The 19,478-nt window shown below is 36.4% G+C and overlaps 1 protein-coding gene and 1 pseudogene across 4 annotated transcripts in view; one reads left to right on the top strand and one right to left on the bottom strand.

Moving 5' to 3' along the window:
* The window catches only part of RABGAP1 (RAB GTPase activating protein 1), a 169,863-nt gene that overhangs the window by 58,136 nt on the left and 92,249 nt on the right, over positions 1-19,478 (bottom strand). The gene's annotated exons all lie outside the window — the stretch shown is intronic.
* Positions 1,497-4,693, top strand: LOC112411214 (COP9 signalosome complex subunit 2 pseudogene; annotated as a pseudogene).

The raw sequence follows: 19,478 nt of genomic DNA, 5'->3' as shown, positions 1-19,478 counted from the left end.
GAGACCTAAGACTACAACAGCTATTTGTCTGGTGGCAGCTTCCAGGCTGTAGCACATGGAGAAGGAACTGAAACAGAGCTGGGGATGGGGAGTGCCTCCCTGAGCTGAGAAAAAAGAGAGCAGAATTCAGGGAGGGCAAGGTAGCTAGAATTTATAGCTCAGAGTACTGGAGAGGCAAAGCTGAACAGAAAGAGAGCTGCAGAACTATGTAGAGGGGTCCCTATGAGTCACAGAATCAGAAAAGAAAAAATGATAAACTGGACTCCATCAAATTAAAAAATTTTAATATTCAAAAACCACTGTTAAAAACATGAAAATGTAAGCCATGACCATGAATTTATAGGATAAATTACCTATAAAATCTATCTGATAATGGAGTTGAATCCAGATATATAACTCTCAAAATAAGACAAACAACTGATTTTAAAAGGGGGGAAATGGTGGTAAAATACTGAATGGATGCTTCATAAAATAAGACATATAGATGGCAAATAAGCACATAAAAAAATTTCAACATCATTAGTTATCAGCAAAATATAAATTAAAACCACAATGAGATTCCTCTACAAGCCCACTAAATGTTAAAATTAAAAGGACCCAATATATCAAGGACTGGCAAAGGGTGAGAAACGGCTGGAACCCTCATACATTGCTGGTGGGAATGTAAAACGGTACAAATACTTCAGAAACAGTTTGGAAGTTTCTTATATATAAAGTTAGACGTACACTTCCCATACAATTCAGTGATTCCACTCCTATGTACTTATCCAAGAGAAATGAAAATACAAATATATGCAAATACTTGAACTCAAATGTCCATAGCAGCTTCATTCCTAATAGCCCATACTGGAAACAATGCAGATGTGCTCCAATGGGTAAATGGATAAATAAACTGTGGTATGTGCATACAGTGACGGAATACTACTCAGCAATAAAAAGGGGAAAAACCTACTGATACACACCATAAGATATACCTCAAAAGCATTAGACTATGCGAAAGAAGACAGACACAAGAGACTATTTTCTATAATTCCATGTACATGAAATTCTAGAAAAGCAAAATCATAAGTTATATAAAGCAGATCAGTGTTTGGACGAGGCTGCAGTTAAAGGGGGGAAATTTTTTTTTTTTTTTTTTTTTTTTAAGCGTTACGCGGGCCTCTCACTGCTGTGGCCTCTCCCGTTGCAGAGCACAGGCTCCGGACGCATAGGCTCAGCGGCCATGGCTCACGGGCCTAGCTGCTCCGCGGCATGTGGGATCCTCCCGGACTGGGGCACGAACCCGTGTCCCCTGCATCGCCAGGCGGACTCTCAACCACTGCACCACCAGGGAAGCCCAAGAGAAGACTGATTTTTAAGAGGTATTAGAGAACTAATGAAGTGATGGAATTATTATCCACCATTCTGTGGTGGTAATTAAAACATATTGAGTTGTTCACTTAAAACTGGTGAATTTTACTGTATATAAATTACATCTAAATAAAGGTGATTTTAAAATGGAAAAACAAGCAAAAGGGGATACTCATACAATTGAAAAAGAGACCCAGGATGATGTAGGTCCTTTAGATTAAGAATTCCCAGTACTAATTTAGCTATATGTACCTAAATGATGGGAACAATGTCAATCCATCTTTACCTTAAGGCCTTAAAACCAGGGGGCGTAGCTTAGAGTCAGACATATCTGGGTTTGAAAGCTGGCTCATCTCTTACTTGGCTAAAAAACTTTAGGTGAGCTTCTTATCTTCTCTGGCTAATAGCATCTACCTTATAAAGTTGTAGTGAGGGTTACAATTAAATGTGTCTATAAATTATAAACATGTAAAGAGATTCCAGTATTATCTGACATGTACATAAAACACTTGATAAAAGTGAAAGTGAGCAAAGTCTCCAGCATGGCTGACAGCTGGGGCTGTCCTCTGAACACACACACTCACACATAAGCACACACCCATGTACACAAATGCACATGTGCGTGCACGCGCACACACGCGCGTGCTGACATACAGAACACTCAACCATATGGTTCCTAGAATATGTATTATTTTTATTTTTGTATATCTTATCTTCCTATAAAGCTATTCATGTAGGGGCAGAAATTGTACTTTAGTTTTGTAACTTCCACAGAGCCTAGCACAATGCATGACACATACTCAGTGCTTGATAAATATATCGAATAAAAGTCCAAAAGCTTCCTTAAGATTGAGTGATGGCAATGCTCATGTGGTCAACAGCTCTCCCTAAACTAGAATCTCTAATGCTAATGTTTATTAATTCAAGACTCATGTGAAAGAGGCACTAAACTAAATCAGAAAAGAACCTTATTAATAATTTAAAAGACATTCCAACTAAATACCTGAAAAAACCAAGACTGCTATAATGATTGACTCATTAGTGACTTCCAAATTGTGTCATATGCAGGCAAGAGAAAATAACTGTCATGAGAAATAGAACAAAGGGGCTTCCCTGGTGGTGCAGTGGCTGGGAGTCTGCCTGCCAATGCAGGAGACACGGGTTCGTGCCCCGGTTCGGGAGGATCCCACATGCCGCAAAGTGGCTGGGCCCGTGAGCCATGGCGGCTGAGCCTGCGCGTACGGAGCCTGTGCTCCGCAACGGGAGAGACCACAACAGTGAGAGGCCCCCGTACCGCCAAAAAAAAAAAGAAAAGAAATAGAACAAAGACTTTGAGTCTAGCTCTAAATGCAAAATAAATCAAATCATCCTGCAATTATCAAGAGAAGTGACAAGGAAAAGGAGTCTGTATCAAAAACATACGCTATATTATTGTGGGTTAACAATTTTTATTCAGCCTAGGATATGTGAATTCTCTTGAACTCAGTTTTTTTAATTTATTTATTTTTGGCCGTGCCACACGACTTGTGGGATCTTAGTTCCCCAACCAGGGATTGAACCTGGGCCCTGCAGTGAAAGTGCCAAGTCCTCCTAACCTCTGGACCACCAGGGAATTCTCTTGAACTCAGTTTTAATTTTAAGCAACACATAGAATGTAAAATAGCAACACAAAGAGAAAACCACAGGCATACTGGGAATTAAGAAATCTTTATTTGAAATAAATCTGTTTCATGAACAGCTCAAACAACAACCGACCATAAATAGTCCCAGCTTCGACTGTGAAACTGCAGCATGACAAAAACTTATTGCACCCCTAGAATCATTAAGAGGAAAAATAATAAACTGAACTTAACTACAATTAAAATTTTTCTGCTTATAAAATATGCCATTAAGAGAAGAAATAGGCAAGCGGTACATGTATCTCAAAAGGAACTGTATCCAGAATATATACAGAACTTAAAGAAAGAGACAATTACTAAAATGGACAAAAATTGAGCACTTTATGAAAGAAAATATACAAATGGCAAATAAGCAAATGAAAAGGTAGTTACCAGGACAATGCCAATTAAAACCACAATGAGCTAGCCAGCCAAAGTGTCTACCAAGGAGAATGATTTCTTGTGCAATGACAGGAGGGCTACCACCTGGAACATTCTGCAGAGAGTAATTCAATCAATGGAGATTTGGAAAATCAGAATGATAATTTCAAAGCACTGAAGGAAGATGACCCAAAGCAGCATTAAGTAATTTCTGAAAAGTTCTAGAACTTGAAAACAGAAAGGAGAAAAGCACTAAAACAATGATTAAAATAAATTTCACATTGACAAAACTTTCCAGAAAAGATGAATGGACATTTTATTGATCTATATTTGTAGTTCAGCCATAAGAAATTATTCTGAAAAAGCTGTTAATTCTGTTCTTGAATTATATATCCACTGGAATATTTCCAAAAGAGAATTCAGATTTTTTTAAATGTCAGATGAATTCACTCTAGGAATTTTATGAAACAACAATTAAAGTTCTGAAACATGCTAAGAATGATAGATTCTGGCTTAGGACAAGCATGAAGGTTAGAAAATTATATGAAGAATTGAGAGGAATATGGAAAGCTTCAAAATATTTTATGCCAGTTTTATCAGTCATATTAGACTGATGATAAAGATAACGTGAAAAAGGATATAAAATTATGAGATATATGACTTGGACATTCAAATGCACATAGAATGGGAATATAACAAAAAACTGAAAAAACTCTGTAACTGGTTAGTTCTCATCCATCTGCCATCCCTCAACCATTTGATCATGGGAGTCATCAGATAAGTAAGGGGGAAAATGCCCTTGAGATTAGGTGATTTTGAAAATTCACATACTGAATTTTTGAAGCCTTCAAGAATGATAATAAATCGAGGAGTTCCATGTGAACCACTTGCTTAAAATATTTGGTCTTAGGAAATATGCTGAAGAACTTGGGAATAAATCCATTTGACTTGCCAGAGGCCAAGCTGTACAAAAATGATCCAAAAATTCTAACAATGATGAATTCAGTAAGTTCCTATCAGAATAATGACATCGTTAAATTTGAAAAGATTCTGAAAACAAATCACAGTAACGTTATGGATGATTCCTTCCTAAGAGAACACAGCAAAGAGCTTTTGTAAAATATCGACACCCAAGTGCTGATAAAATTAAGATTTGTATCACAATACATAGTCCTTTTATTTCTAAGGAGTTCAACATAAATGTAGCTGACATAGGGAACTTGCTAGCACAAGGCATACTGGCTGACACTATTCATGGCCAAATTGATTAAGTCAACCAAATACATCCTTTCACCAGACTATAATTAGTAAAATGACTTAACAGAGAACAAGCTTTTACAAATGTACTTGAGGCAATCATGCAGAGACATAAACCTTAAAAGAACAGGGAATGGCAAAACGACTGTAAGGTGATAGGTCCTGAAAACTACTGAAGTGTTGGCAAGAAGTAGCTCTTTTTTAATCAACTGGCTTTATGTTTTGGTTGCTTCATTTATCGTAAGAGAAACAGCTTTAATCTCCAGAAAAAAACAAAACTGCCATATGATCATGCAGTATTAACATTTTGCAAACTTTTTCTGTTAAGAGCCAGATGGCAGATACTTACTCAACTCTCCCTTTGTAGAGAAAAAGTAGCCATAGACAATATGTAAATAAACAAGCATTTCTGCATTCTAATAAAACTTTATTTTCAAAACAAGAAGCATGCTAGATTTGCTGCAGTTTGCCAAGCCCTTCTCTAAATATACAACACAATAATTTGTCACCAGCAACATGACCAGAGAGAAGATTTTTGTAATGATTTTGAATATACTGACATGTTACTGATTAATTTTTTATGTTTTACTTGCAGAAATTCTGTCACAAACAAGCTGCAACAACTTGAAATGTATTTACCTTTGAACACTTTTTTTCATGTAATAATGAATCTTAAAAATGTTTGCTGCATTTTACAAAAGTCAATTCTTCAAAGTCTGTATATTTCTGTATCTGCAACGTAGTAAAGATTTAAATGAAACCCTGTAATTATAGTGCCATATTGTCCCTTATAGTTCAAGCAGCAATACAAACAGTATACACAATTCAGAAACTAAACATACACATTGAAACATATTAGACTGGCTAAAATAAAAAGACAATACCAAATGTTGGTGAGGATATGAAACAACTGGAACTCTTAACTGTTGCTAATGGAGATATAAAATGATACATCCACTTTAGCGAATTACATGGCTGTTTCCTGTAAAGTTAAATAGGCATTTACAGAGACCCAGCAATTCACTCCTAAGTATCACACAGGAGAAAGAAAAACATGTGTCCAAAAGAAAACCAAAAATGTACAAAAATGTTAATAACCTTATTTGTAATGGCCAAAAACTAGAAACCCCAAATGTCCATTCATAAAAAAAGAGATAAACAAATTACCATCCATAGAATGGAATACATACATACATTGTTGGAAATAATTTCATTAAATACCATACTCTAAAATAATAGCACTTTAAAAATTTATTCACTAAACAAATACTAAGAATTAATACCTCACACTAAAATCCAAATCTTTTTTATTTCCCCTTCCCATACTCCTGTCAAATGGGACTAGTCACTGTTCTCCAAACATAACCCCAAATTAATGATATACCTTACTGCATCTTAAAAGGAAAAATCTAACCTTTTATTTTCTTAGTATAATAACAAACCCTTTTTGTTTTCTTATTTTAATAAGACATTTTTGCTTCCTTACAATAAGAATACTGGGGAAAATGAGAAAAAAAGATAATTTCACTGTAGCTAATGTTTGATAAGTATATATCTAACTTTCTATATAATTATTTTTATAAAATGAGCCTACATTGTTTTGAAAATTAATTTTACTAACTTACTAACTTTACTAACTGTAAAATGTTGTGAGCCTTTTTTCCTGTTATCTGACAGTTATCCTACCCTAGCATTTCTAATGCACAGTAACCTGTCACATGTCTATACCATAATTTACTAGGCCAAATCTCTGACTTTGGAAGATTCAGGCTGTTCTACTCCTTTTGCTATAAACGAGGCTGTAAAGTAGAGCCATGATTCTTAAGGGGTAAGAGATTATTTCCACAATCACTCCTTTCCCCCAAAGGTTCAGCGTAACTCTTGTGTTTGGATTTTGACTTACAATGCCAATTTGTCCTCCAGAAAAGTTGTACCAATTTATATACCACACTGGTAGCACCCTCACAGCAGCTGCCCTGCTGTTTTGGAATAGTCACTTACGTACTTGTCCTGGCCTCCTTCTAGTCTGTATAAAACTAAGAATTGTACCTAAAGTTGCAAAGAACTACACATAAAGTTTACTGACTCCATCCCATTCTAATTCCAATGCATTGTTTGCTGAACCCACATGGTGACAGATGTAAAAAAAACAAAAAACAAAAAACACAGCACTATCACGCATATATTTCCTTGTCCTGTCAGTTGCCATGGCCTAGAAGCAATAGCACCCAGTAGCAATGAGCACACCTAGTGTCAGGATCTTGGTTTCTAATACCATTTACTAATAAAAGGAACCAGGCTCCTTATGGAAATGGCTGATTCTAGTGCTGGGGCAGGAAATATATACAAGATGATCCTGGAACACCTAGAATTGCCAAAGAGTAAGGAAGAACTTCCCCCCTGACTCACACCACAAAGAAAACAAACCCACAGCAATGGGAACATGTCAAAGGGAAACATGAGCCAGAGTTCCCAGTAGCCAAAGCTGGAACAATGTAAGCAACAAAATTAATGAAGTATTACTGGATTATAATCTAAAGTATAAAATAAATATCCATGAATCTATACTTATATAAATAAACAGCCAAATAAGTAAATAAATGGGGGGGAAAAGAGACAAATCTCCCATGAAGAAGAATTCCAAATAATTTATGAAAACACCCTGCCCTGGGACTTCCCTACTGGTCCAGTGGTTAAGACTCTGTGCTTCTACCACAGGGGGGCACAGGTTTGACCCCTGGCCGGGGAACTAAGATCCTGCATGCCGTGCGGCACAGCCGGAAAAGAAACACACACAAAAAAACCACCCTGCCCTTATGGAGGGAGCCCACTCCTGTGTGCGCTGTGCACAGTGTCTTCCTTCTCAAGAGTACAGTATGGTAAGGGGAAAAAAAGAGTAACGACAATGGAGAAATCTGACAAACATGACCGTAGCCAGATGATCAACGTCCACACTAATAGTGACAAGTCATGTCGATGGTACATACCCTTGATATGAGGTAATGAAAATGGGAGTTTACCTTTGTGTTATTTTTCCCCTAAACTCATAACCTTATGAGAAAAACATCAGACAAATTCCAAATGAGGGACATTCTATAAAATACCTGACCAGTATTCCTTAAAGCTGCCAAAGTCATCAAAAACAAAGAAAGTCTAAGAAACTGAAACACAGTCAAGAGGAGCCTAAGGAGACAGAAGGACTAAATATAACGAAGTATCCTGGATGGGATCTGGAAGAGAAAAAGGACATTAAGAATAAACAAAGGAAATCTAAATAAAACATGGACTTCAGTTGATAATAATATATCAGTATTGGCTCACTAACTGAAACAAACATATCATACTAAGATTTGCACTTATTAGGCACTCAATAAAATGCTGGACTAAATTTGTGGAATAAAACTGGTGAATGCTGTGGGTACAAGCTCAATAGTAATAAAAAGGAGGCTCTGTTGATGTAATTGATTTCTAGAGGACTTTTCTTTCTTGTCCCCAGTTTTTATGCTCTTTTTAGTGTATGTAAGAAAGCAATAGTGACGTTTTGTTACTTTCTTAAATTGTAAGGCTTGTCTAAAATAATCTGTGCAAAGAAAAATCTAAGGAAATAACATTTGTGCTGTTTCCTTCTCCCATCTTGGTTTTGAAAGTCGTCCATTAGGTCAAATCACAGTGGTACCACATTCTGTAATTTTTCTGGATGACTATTTTTATACCTTACTGTGAGAATTGGCTCTCTGAGTAACTTCTCAGGATTAACAAGGTACTGGGAACTGACGGAAACCCTCTGAATACACACCCTTTGTAAACTCAAGTTGAAAAATAGAAAGCTAAGAATGGCAGGAAGAAAAAGAAAGTACCCAAACAAAGAAAATGCAGTGGAAGGTTGCCATGAGAAATAACCAGCATAGAGAAGATTATTTCCAAAGTAGCTTGTTGCCTAAAGAAAAAGATCTTCTTAAGGCTATCCAAAATGTTATAAATGCTTTGTTAAAAGCCATCATGTAATACTTATGAAAACAAAACAAATACCACCAAAATTCCACTCAAATCCATCATGCTATATCCTCTCTTTACAATATGTTTCACAGAAATAAAATAATTTTTTGGTTACATTTTGCTCTTTAAAAGCCAGCTACAGATTGTCAGAAGTGTTTTTAAAGACTTAGCTTTTTAAATTCCCTAAGAAAAAAACTCAAAAGAAGGAAAATGAAATTGAAGGAGTACTATACTATAAAATTAACAAATAAGGACTAAAAACCTTCTGGAGGTAAAATCATTTTTCTTAATTAAACATAACTCCTGTCATTTGTAATTTAATTTCATGTGTTTTGGAAGTAGCAGAATTGCTTAAGTGCAAAGGTAAAGAATAAGACTTCTAAGCCTATGAAAACAGATGTTCTTGTGTTTGGGCAAGATCAAGATGGGCCTACAAAAACCTGCAAAATCTGGAAATTTCATTTCAATGGGTCATGTTAAATCTAATAGCATTTCTATTAACACCATTTTTAACAGAGTCAAAAAAGGTGATTAAGAAAAACAGTTAACAATTATTTTAGTTAACAATTATTCTGTCGCTTAAAAAATAGCTCTGTCTTTTAAAATCAAATACTGTAGCCATCTTACGGAATGCCTCACAGGAATTCTGACAAAATAAAAAGAAGGTATGTAAGGTATTCTTAGCCTGAGATTTAATAAACAGATTTAAGGTTTACCATAAATTCTCTGACACTGACTGCAAAGTTTTGTGTGTTATTTTTCTAAGAACATTCTTAGATTTTAACAGATTCACTAGAATGTGAAGCTTCATGAGGGCAGAGACTTCTGTTTTGTTCACATGCATTTCCAGCACCTAGAAGAGTACCTGACAAATGGTAGGAACTCAAATATTTTCTGAATAAATGAATTCTCAGGGGATATATGATACATATAAGGTTCAGAGCCACTTACTTCCTATTGACAAACTCACCTTTACAGACTTAAAAATAATTATTTAAGCCATAATAACTAGAGCGAACAAGGATCTGTACTCATTGTTCTAAGCACCTTATATACGGATATATCATATATCTCTACCTGTGTGAACAACCCCCTGAGGTGGGCTCTATTATGTCCCCCATTTGGCAAAAGAGGAAAGAAGTTAAATCACCTGGCAAGCAAAGTGAGGAGCTGGGACTGGAACCCAACTGGTTCAGCTTTCTAGTTCACGTTCTTAACCCAAATAAACATACTATAAAAGTGAAGAAATTCTCTTATCAGTAGTGAATGGCATTTATAATTCCTAATATATGAAAAAATGCTTTTGTCTTCTAGACTCTTATAACTAAAATCAACATGATACAGACTTTGAAAATGTGCTTCCTCCTTTTACTCATATGAAGGCTATTCAGTGTTTATGAAAAAGCAGAAATCGCTAAAGCTCTAATTACACAGAGAAATATATGATGCTCTTAAACATAAAAACAAAGTGAAAAAAGTCTCAACATGTGGCCCTTTTGTAAATTATTCAAAGAAAAGGCATTTTCCCTAAATGCTAGGTGGCCTCCAACATGTATCTTAATCATTTCAGGTTTTAAAATAAAATATGTAATATTTTAAATTATTATGGCTTTATTCTTTGATTAGGGTTGACCACTTGATAGATGTATTGTTAGACCACAATATCCTGGCCTCTCAAAGAACCGCCTTCATGAAACTGTGCTACTGGCATGTTTTGAGACACTATTTTTAAAAAATTGCCATAGAAATCTTGTATCTCATGGTGGTGAGGACACCTCCTACCACATTACTCAGTGTCCTTATCAGAAATTCTGTTTCTTCTAAAGAAATATGGCTATTTTTTTTCCCCATGGACAATGATTAAATGTCCATTTTTGTTTTGGCCTCCAGAAACCTCACAACCAAATCTGCAGCCCAACCTTAAATAATACAGGAGGTCATGGCCTGTATATCTGTGTATTATCTTCCTGTTCTATCTCTATTTTTCAAATCTCTTATTTACATTTTCCTACTTTTCTGAATTGTAAATATTCTAATAAGGTATCTCAATACCTTAGTAATGAGGTACAGTGTATTTGCATAAAACAAATTAAAGCCCTTCAATAGCATTTCATAGTTCAATCAACAAGAATTCTAGAAATAAGTATCTGATTGATGGGCTCATTTAACACTGACAGCGCAAAAACATTTTTACCTTAAATTCAGATTTCAAGAACATAAAAATGTATAGTCATGCAAACATAATTTTACTTGTCCCTATGTAACTAGCACCACTGATCTTCAAATCAGTTTTCTTTCAACTTGCAGTGCTGTTATTCCATACCAATGCAATAGCAGGAATTTTAGTATAAACTGGATTTGTGGGTAGATATTTTGTAAATTTATCCTGATGTTTTGCTCTTATAGGCAAAAATCGTAATTCTAGTAAAACTGCCACTGAATAACATTTAATAAAAGACTTTAAAAGCTCGACCAATGGGAGACAAGAAACTAATCTTTAACATATTTAAATAAATGAAATACTGTATTCAGTAATTACTACTGTATTCAGTAATTAATGTTTTAAAATTTCCATTCCAACCACATCAAACACAGAACAAACTGTAACTAAATTTCCATAAACACGGAAGTAACTGAAGGCACTGCAGAATCTGGCTACAACTATGTGAAGACTGGAGCTGGACTTCTGACAAAGAATAGAGAAGATGGATTTTAGGTGCTCTACCGAGGTCACACGATGTAACAGAACACAATGTGGTAGTTAGAACACTGACTCTAGGGTCAGGCAGTTCTGTGTCTGAAAACTGCCTCCCCTACTTCTATTGTATGACCTTGGATAAGTCACTTAACTGGTCTGAGCCTTAATATCCCTGGTCTGAGCCTTAATATCCCTATCTGTAAAATTTATGCAATGGTCACTGCCTTGAAGAGTTCATGAGAAGCAAATTAAATACTGCATGGAAGGCAGGTAGCATAAGGCCTTGCCATCAGTGACAGCTTTTTCCCATCAGACTTGAGATTTATGATGTTGGCCTATTTCCAACCTTGGGAGAGAAGCCAAAGGGCAAAATGTGTACTTGGCAGATTTTCCCATATTTGAAACTTAGTGAACTACTGTGAGGGATCTGCAATTTTAGAGAGTATCCAATTCAGAAATCCATTGTATCAATTTATTTTAACCAAATAAAACTATAAAGATAAATCAGGTAGCAGAAAAGCTGACACAAAATATAAATGGTGCAATGACTGTTTTTTAAAACCTATGAACTGTGCTAACCAAAACATTCTAGGAGCTCAGAAGGAAATACCTCTGCTGATTATCTTAAAAAAAAAAAAATCATTTCTCAGAGGCAAAAATCCATTTGGGTTTCTCTATTATCACTGACTCATTTAGTAAAGACCTCTGCTATTTCAAGACAATCAATTAACTATACCGACACCCAATGCTACTAATCCTTCTTTACTCTTTTTTCCCTTCCAGTAAGAAAACAACTTGCCCCAAACATGCACAACAAAAAGACAACTATATTCTATAATCAAGGAACTGCCAAAGAATCTTTTATTGCAGAAAGCAGACTCCAAAAGCAGCCTCCAGAAATGTCTGCCAAATAAGCGCCGCTAACTTTAAAACATTTAGCATGGTTATCAGCTGAACAGTTATATACTTATTATGTTGAGTCTATATACACAATGTAATAGAAAATTAAATGGCTTCTTCAGAAAACACAGCTTTTTAATAAAATAAGGTACGGCTATCACATTGTTTCAATCCAAATATGGCATTATAGTGCCATTCTAAAAATAAATCGAAGTCCCATGTGATATGCAGCCTTTTAGCTATGTTCATTTCCTTTTAGGGCTCAAGTTTCCCACAGGAAAATTATTCAATGTTTGGCAAAACTGTCCCAAATCATGTATAGATAAGGCACAACTGCTAACTACACCGTCAATCTTTTCCTGCTTTGCTATTGTTGATTCTCATTCACAGTACTCCATCATGGAGAGGTCCAAGAAGCAGGAAATACTCAAGAACTTTTATCTGACCAAAGTGAAACAAAAAATGTCATTTTGAGTAAAAAGGTGTTGAGGAGGTAATTTATGAGTCATCTAAATTAGAAGACCCAAAATTATTACAAACAAAGTCATATTCCAAATATGTTTCTGATAACTGTGATGAATTCCAAATACTTATTTCAACTGTATTATTTACATTACTGAGCAAAACTGCATATCAAATACCCTTATAAAATCTTCTCAAAATCACCCACTCTCATAGTACCACACACACACACACACACACACACACAAAATCAAGACCCATTCCCCAAGCTATATTTTTTTTATCTTTTTTTTTTTTTTCTTTTCTTTTTGCGGTACACGGGCCTCTCACTCTCGTGGCCTCTCCCGTTGCAGAGCACAGGCTCCGGACGCGCAGGCTCAGCAGCCATGGTTCACGGGCCCAGCCGCTCCGCGGCACGTGGGATCTTCCCGGACCAGGGCACGAACCCATGTCCCCTGCATCAGCAGGCGGACTCTCAACCACTGTGCCACCAGGGAAGCCCCCCCCAAGCTATATTTTTATATAACCAAATCAATCAAATTATGATTTCTAAGAAAATGTTTATGAATGTTTCATAATGCTTAGCAAATATTCAGTTTTTCTTTAAAAAGCTAGTTTCTTCTGAAAATAACAAGTCTTAAGTCAAAGATTTAAGTATGCCTGTTAAGTAGCAAAAATACAAAGCAGCTATAAAATGACTAGTTATATTGAAATGACTTTAAGCTCTATAGTTCTCTTTTATATAGTTAACAAAATAATCTATATGAGAAGCTGTGTTTGAATGCTATTAGTCACAAACATCTCCATCAGTGAACTGCTGAACTGCATTTAGAATTCTGTAAGAGGTCTGCATTCATAAACATATTCACAGACTATAGGTATATGACCTAGGCTTCAATGTTTATTTTAATTATATCTATTTATATAGCTTTCAGGCAAAAATGATATTTCTTAGAGCCCCAATATATAAGAAAATCATGTTTAAGATTTTAATTTTCCTACTAAAGAGCTAATCTTAAGAAACAATTATCAATAAACAATTATTTAAAGATTTAAAATCTATCTTATTCTATCATTAATGTATAAAGCTATATAATTAGTTAGATCTTTCTCTATTAACCTAAAAACTTAACGGCACATAGGTATCATACCAACCAAGGTCTGTTAGTATCTATGTAGTAATGGCTTATCACATAGGTAGTAAGAGCCAACCTGGAATTAAATTCTTTTTATGTTTTTGTATTTAAAATTCCTGGGTAATAGCAACTTTAAAAGGTACTGGATAAGCAATGATCTTCAATTTTATTTAAGCAAAAACTTCACCCTCAGGGCTTCCCTGGTGGCGCAGTGGTTGAGAGTCCGCCTGCCGATGCAGGGGACATGGCTTCGTGCCCCGGTCCGGGAAGATCCCACATGCCGTAGAGCGGCTGGGTCCATAAGCCATGGCCGCTGGGCCTGCGCGTCCGGAGCTTGTGCTCCACAACGGGAGAGGCCACAACAGTGAGAGGCCCGCGTACCGCAAAACAAAAAACAAAAAACAAAACAACTTCACCCTCCAATCTCACTAGCAGTACAAATAATATAAATACCAATGAAGGCATTCTAGAACCACGCATTTCATGTATTTTTACTTCCCCTTTCTGAGGTGACTGCCACTGATCAAGAAAACTTTCTAACTAATTAAGATTTTTCAAACCTTAATTTGTTTGGTTGAAAGTACCAATGGAAAGACTATTTATTTTATTTCATCCACATCAAAATCTGAACACTTGTTTCTTTTTTTCCGAACCTGCTGGCAACGCACATTTTCTAAGCACTTGACCAATCAAGTGACTGAAAGGCTGAACAATCCTTTGGACTTATTTTGGTGTCATGATTGAGTCTAAGGGAGGTCTAAGGCCTGGATTCTACTCTCAGTTCTGCAACTAATTTACTTTGTCACTACTCTGGGTCTCCCTTTCCCCATTTGAGAAAGGAAGAGTCTAGACTGAACTCTAAGGGATCTTGCAGCTCTGTCACTTTAGGATTTTATATTTATGTTATTCACCTACTCAAAAACCTTAAGTCCATCTACAATTCCTAATTAGAGTCAAATCCCTTAGCCTTTTATTCCAGATCAGGTAGCCCCAATTTATCTTTCTGACCTTACTCCATTACACCTCAAATTGAAACCTCTGGTTCATCCATATTGCCCTATTCACAAGGAAGCTAACAGCACCTGCTAACATGTACTGAATGCTTACTGCAGACCAAGCAACTGTGCTAAGAGCTTTACATGCAGTAGCTCATTAATTAAGCCTTACAATACTTGTATGAGATAGTACTATTAGTTAAGGCAACAGAAACTAAGAGGGATAAGGAACCTTGTCCTAGGTCTCACAGCTAGTAAGTGTCAGGGCTAGGATTCAAAACTAGGTCTGCCTGCCTCTCAAGTACATACTTTTTATCACTACATATTACATGGATAAAGTATATAAATGGCCCATCTTCACTGAGGCCTTCGAAGCTTAAAAAACCCTTTGTCACAGTTTTACTTTTTTCCTAATATAACTCATTTTTAAGGTTCAATTAAAGTGATACCTCTTTACCACTTCAGTCCCAAATTTCCTTTCCATCTCTAACCTATTAAAGCTTACTGTAACCCCCAATGACTAAATACATGTATCTTAATGTCTGAGAATTGTATAGGACTAACAAAGTACATCTAAATATATGTATCTTAGTGTCTGAGAATTGTATAGGACTAATCCTCCTGTGGAACATACAATAAAAGCAGGACAAAATACATAAAACATCAGTAACATGATGGAGTAAACCATCAAGGCAGAACCTTAGGTTTATGATCCCTGAGAGAAAGAGGCTCACCAAGCCCCTCCACGTTCACCCAGGGCCTTTCCTCTGGGGGTATTTACATCAGGCACTGGAAGTTACTGGGAGATTCTGACTCTGTGTGACAAGGAAATAACAGCAACAGTCTTCTACTGAGCTTCTATGATGCCACCATGCACAATTCTATATACTTAAGATGTGACAGTATCACATTTTCACAATAATCGTAACAAGGGGATAAAATCCCATTTTACAGAGTGGAAAACCAAGGGCCAGAGATTCCAAAATCCATGCTCTTTTCACTATCTTCTTTTTTTTTATCTCAGAAAAACAGTGATCTAAGAGTATAAAGTAAATACAGTAACAATGTAAAGAGTTTTACATTAATGCAACATGCATCTGATCTTGAATTGACTCCTATAATATCAGAGTCATCTTCGCTTAAAGATAAGTATCCTTCTGAAGTTCTGACAGATTAAATTATCTAATCAACTGTCAGAACTAGGATCTAAATTTTGTTTTATTTCCAGCGCTCGGTAGGCTACACATGTATCTTTAGTACAATGACTGCTAACTAAACATGATGTTAACATAATCTAAGTAGGAATGCTTTTAATTCCTACAAATATCATGTCATGAAGGAGAATTTTTTTAAATGAAAAAGGCTTTTAAGTCAGATTCTGCTCCCCAGGGGCCAATGAAGACAGAGACCCTCAAATGGATTTTTTTTTTTTTTTTTGGTCTAGCTATAAATAAACAGCTTTGGCAGTGAGGGTTTCCCCAGTCTTTCTGGAAGAATTTTCAGAAATATATCATGCTATTTAATGCTGTAACTTTTGCCTTCTCCCCAAAATACTGTCTTACTAATTCAATTCAACAAATGTTCATTGAAAGCTAAGAGGAACAATTTAAAGTTTTACTTTGAAAAGACTCTTTCATATTTTATTCAAAGCCAATACAATCTTTTTTAACACTCCAATAAATCATTAAGTGACTACAATCAAGGCAACTTATCATAAAGACATACTTTTTAATTTGCTAAAGGCTTCTCATGTCATAGATTGTTTGGTAATTGTAGGTCACTTTATTAGGGTCTTTTGTCTGTTGGTCCTTTGGGTTCCTTTAATCCTGTCCAGCTGAATATTTTATGCCAATCTCATTCAAGGGGTGGGAGGAGATAAGACTACAGAAATCTTACTCTACCCAGAGCTCAGCCCACCTCATACACTGCCTTCTAAGGAAACCTAACACACATTTCCTTACCTATGACTACCACACAGTAATCTGCATGCCTCTTGTGATCTCAGAATGCCAGATCTTACATTATAGATACGTGTATACCAGTACACACATACTCATCATATACATAGATACATACACACATTTGTTTTCATGTATTCCTTCCCATGATGTCAAAGAAGATGCTTTCTAATATCTGCTGTCTTCTCTTGGTAAAAAACAAAATTTAAAAAATCCAGAAAGATTCAAACATACTTATGAGGCAGAGTAGTAGTAGACTAGGAATCAAAAAGGTCTTACAGCCTCAAAACTCAGCTTCCACAATTGTCAAAGAGGGATAACATCCCTTTTGCCTGTTTTCCTAGGAGGATGAAATGAGATGATAATTAGGAAATTGCTCTGTACAAGGCCATAGGTCACGCCCTCATGTTCTACTTCAGTAATATGTTCTAAACCTACACTTCCTGGTTTCCTTCTATCAATGTTAAAATTTATCTGCCTTTATCTAAACGTGGTCTATGCTTTCCATAAAAAATAATACACCTACGCAGTTGTAAAGGTCAAACCATACAAAGCATACAAAGGAAAACAGCAGACCCCTTATACCTCCCACCCTATTCCCTGCTGCCCAAAGGGCAACAATTTTCATCTCTTTTAGCTGCTTGTGTTTCCTTCCTATTTCTGAACAAAATGCATAAATTGCTACTTTCTGGCTTTTCTTTTTTTTTTTTTTTAAGACTTTCTTGTATGGGAGATGATACTGTAGCTCTATTACAGTCCCAACCCCACCTACCCTCCACACATACTTCCCCCTTCCCCTCATCATGACTCTCAACGTAATTTTGCTACAATTTTTGGCTAAATCTATATTTCTCATAACTGAATCACAGAGTATACCATGATTAGATTTTCATCTTCTATTTTTTCTGAAGTTACTAATTGCAAATTTTTTTCTTTCCCTCAGTGTTCTATGTATCTATATTTGTAAGACGGGTAAATATTTTGAGACCTCACATATCTCAAAATGGGTTTTATCCTCACATTTGAATGAAAGTTTGACTGGGCATAAAGTTCTAGGTTAAAAATCACTTCTGGGACTTCCCTGGTGGCGCAGTGGTTAGGAATGTGCCTGCCAATGCAGGGGAAAAGGGTTCGAGCCCTGGTCCGGGAAGATCCCACATGCCGCGGAGCAACTAAGCCCGTGCACCACAACTACTGAGGCTGTGCTCCAGAGCCTGCGTGCCACAACTACTGAGCCCGTGTGCCACAAATACTGAGCCCGCGTGCCACAACTACTGAAGCCCACACGCCTAGAGCCTGTGCTCCAAAACAAGAGAAGCCCCTGCTCGCCACTAGAGAAAGCCCATGAGCAGCAACAAAGACCCAATGCAGCCAATAATAAATAAATAAAATTTTAATTAAAAAATCACTTCTTAAGTTTGAATTTATTCCCAATTATCTTCTTGCTTCGTTGTGGTAGAAAGTACAATGCTATTCAGATCTCTGTACTTAGGATGCTTCTACTATCCCATCCCTATTCCAGACCAAGAAGCTTTTAGGTTTTTCTTTAGCTCCAGTGTTCTGAAATTTTATGATTTGCCGTCACAAAGTCTTTTTATTACACTAAGCTGTTTGGTCCTTTTCATTATGGAAACTCATATCCTTCAGTTCTATAAACTTCTCTTGTGATATCTGAGAATTTCTCCATTCTTTTTCTCTATTCTGTTTCTGAAAATCATGTTATTCAGACATTGGGCCTCCTTGATCATGCCTCTAATTGTCTTGCTTTTTACCTCCTTTATTGTCTTTTGTTTCACTATCTGGTCTACCTCAATTTTATCTTCCAACTTTTCTAATTTTTAAAAATGTCTGATTATATTTTTAATCTCAAAAGCTTTCTTTTCTTGTTCTTTTTTTTTATGGCATCCTTTTTTCCTTAATGGATGCAAAATCTTCTCTGAAAATATTAGTTACAAATACTGGGTTTTTTTTTTTTTAAGTTTTCTTCTATGACTTGTTTCTGTTCCCTCTGATTTGTTTTGGGCTCTGTGCATTCATAATACATTTTCTCAAGTCTATTCGTAAGACTTTCTCTGGTTAACTGTTGATATTAAAAGATAAGGAACAAAAAACTAATTGGAAGCTCTATATGCATGGGTGGGATTCGCTGACTGATGGGCATCAACTTAATGTGACTGGGCAGGGACTGTCGGAACTGAGAGCCCTTAGATACTGGCCCCCAGACTAGACTCCTCTTATCTCCTGCTTAGAAGGTTTAAGGCTAAGAGCATTCTGGGAGTGTAGTGGGAAAGGGAAACTGATTATTTAGTAAGCAGACTTTCTCTTGATACTCTTGTTTTCAACAAGGTGTCTCAGTCCCATTCTCAGCTATCCCTGGCATCCAGAACGCCTGTGGTTCAAACTCCAAAGAGCAAGTCTCCCATCTTCTGCTGGGATGGTGAAAAACCAGTGGTCTGCTAGGGCCAACTTGGGATGGGGATCAAGGCGGTGTACAGTGGAGGAGTGTGGGGGTGGGGGGATGAGTGACGGTATCTAAATGTGCCTTCAATAAACTTTCTAACAATTCTTCAGTTTTCAGCTTCACACTACTCTCTGCCTGAGAGGCATATCAGAAATCTAATTCCCACATATTTACTGGGTTTTATGGGCAGATCCTCTCTGCCCCTCCCCCAAATTCAGCTTTGTCA

This window comes from Neophocaena asiaeorientalis, unplaced genomic scaffold (genome assembly GCF_003031525.2).
Source record: "Neophocaena asiaeorientalis asiaeorientalis breed wild unplaced genomic scaffold, Neophocaena_asiaeorientalis_V1.1 scaffold78, whole genome shotgun sequence".
In the NCBI taxonomy this organism is placed as follows: Eukaryota; Metazoa; Chordata; class Mammalia; order Artiodactyla; family Phocoenidae; genus Neophocaena; species Neophocaena asiaeorientalis.
Note: the sequence above shows the minus strand (reverse complement) of the source record. Positions and strands in the feature narration are given on the sequence as shown.